The sequence below is a fragment of the Oncorhynchus masou genome, chromosome 13, assembly GCF_036934945.1.
Source record: "Oncorhynchus masou masou isolate Uvic2021 chromosome 13, UVic_Omas_1.1, whole genome shotgun sequence".
Classification (NCBI taxonomy): Eukaryota; Metazoa; Chordata; class Actinopteri; order Salmoniformes; family Salmonidae; genus Oncorhynchus; species Oncorhynchus masou.
The window spans coordinates 34,358,065-34,360,609 of record NC_088224.1 but is presented as its reverse complement, the minus strand read 5'-3'; positions in this window follow the sequence as shown (position 1 = coordinate 34,360,609).

Below are 2,545 nucleotides of genomic sequence, written 5' to 3'. Positions count from 1 at the left end.
AAACAAATACCTTATTTACATACAGTTGAAGTCTGAAGTTTACATACACTTAGGTTGGAGTTTTTGGCAAGTCGGTTAGGACATCTACTTGTGCATGACACAAGTAATTTTTCCAACAAATGTTTACAGACAGATTTTTCACCAATAATTCACTGTATCACAATTCCAGTGGGTCAGAAGTTTACATACACTAAATTGACTGTGCCTTTAAACAGCTTGGAAAATTCCACAAAATTATGTCATGGCTTTAGAAGCTTCTGATGGGCAAATTGAAATAATTTGAGTCAATTGGAGGGGTACCTGTGGATGTATTTCAAGGCCTACCTTCAAACTCAGTGCCTTTTTGCTTGACATCATGGGAAAATCAGCCAAGACCTCTGAAAAATAAATCAGCCAAGACCTCAGAAAAAAATTGTAGACCTCCACAAGTCTAGGTTCATCCTTGGGAGCAATTTCCAAATGTCTGAAAGTACAAAGTTCAGCCTACAAAAAAAGTATGCAAGTTTAAAGCAGTAGCCATCATACCGCTCAGGAAGGAGACGCATTCAGGCTCCTAGAGATGAACGTACTTTGGTGTGAAAAGTGCAAATCAATCCCAGAACAACAGCAAAGAACCTTGTGAAGATGCTGGCAGAAACAGGTACAAAAGTATCTATATCCACAGTAAATTGAGTCCTATGTCGACATAACCTGAAAGGCCATTCAGCAAGGAAGAAGCCACTGCTCCAAAACCGCCATAAAAAAGACAGATACAGTTTGCATCTGCACATGGGGACAAAGATCGTACTTTTTGGAGAAATGTCCTTTGGTCTGATGAAGCAAAAATATAACTGTTTGGCCATAATGACCATCGTTATGTTTGGAGGAAAAAGGGGGACGCTTGCAAGCCGAAGAACACCATCCCAACCGTTAAGCACAGGGGTGGCATTATCATGTTGTGGCGGTGTTTTGCTGCAGGAGGGACTGGTGCAGTTCACAAAATAGATGGCATCATGAGGCCAGAACATTATGTGGATATATTGAAGCAACATCACAAGACACCAGTCAGAAAGTTAAAGCTTGGTCTCAAATGGGTCTTCCAAACGGACAATGACCTCAAGCATACTTCCAAAAGTCGTGGCAAAATGGCTTAAGGACAACAAAGTAAAGGTATTGGAGTGGCCATCACAAAGCCCTGACCTCAATCCTATAAAACATTTGTGGGCAGAACTGAAAAAGTGTGTGTGAACAAGGAGGCCTACAAACCTGACTCAGTTACACCAGCTCTGTCGGGAGGAATGGGCCAAAATTCACCCAACTTATTGTGGGAAGCTTGTGGAAGGCTCCCCAAAATGTTTGACCCAAGTTAAACAATGTAAAGGCAATGCTATGCTACCAAATACTAATTGAGTGTACATTAACTTCTGAACCATTGGGAATGTGATAAAAGAAATCAAAGCTGAAATAAAGCATTCTCTTTACTTTATTCTTACATTTCACATTCTTAAAATAAATTGGTGATCCTAACTGACCTAAGACAGGGATTTTTTACTTGGATTATATGTCAGGAATTGTGAAAAACGATTTGGCTAAGGTGTATGTAAACTTCCGACTTCAACTGTAAGTATTCAGATCCTTTGCCTTGAGACTCAAAATCGTGCTCAGGTGCATCCTGAGGATCATCCTTGAGATGTTTCTACAACTTGATTGGAGTCCACCTGTGGTAAATGCAATTGATTGGACATGATTTGGAAAGGCACACACCTGTCTATATAAGGTCCCACAGTTTACAGTCTATGTCAGGGCAAAACCAAGCCATGTGGTCAAAGTAATTGCTCGTAGAGCTCCGAGACAGGAATGTGTTGAGGCACAGACCTGGGGAAGTGTACGAAAACATTTAGACAGCATTGAAAGTCCCCAAGAACACAGTGGCCACCATTCTTAAAATGGAAGAAGTTTGGAACCACCAAGACTCTTCCTAGAGCTGGCCGCCCGGCCAGACTGGGCAATTGGGGAGAAGGGCCTTGGTCAGAGAGGTGACCAAGAACCCAATGGTAGAACCGTCTTGAAGGACAACCATCTCTGCAGCACTCCACCAATCACTTATTTTTGGTAGAGCGGACAGACAGAAGCCACTCCTCAGTAAAAAGGCACATGACAGATTGCTTGGAATTTGCCAAATGTCACCTAAAGTACTCTCAGACCATGAGAAACAAGATTTCTCTGGTCTGATGAAACCAGTTTGAACTCTTTGGCCTGAATGCCAAGCGTAACGTCTAGACGAAACCTGGCACCATTCCTAAGGTGAAGCATTATGGTGGCAACATCATGCTGTGAGGATGTTTTTCAGTGGCAGGAACTGGGAGACTAGTCAGGATCAAGGGGAAGATGAATGGAGCAATGTACAGAGAGATCCTTGATGAAAACCTACTCCAGAGATCTCAGGACCTCCGATTGGGGCAAAGGTTCACCTTCCAACAGGACAACGATCTTAAGCATACAGCCAAGACAACGCAGGAGTGGCTTAGGGACAAGTCTCTGAATGTCCTTGAGTGGCCCAACCAGA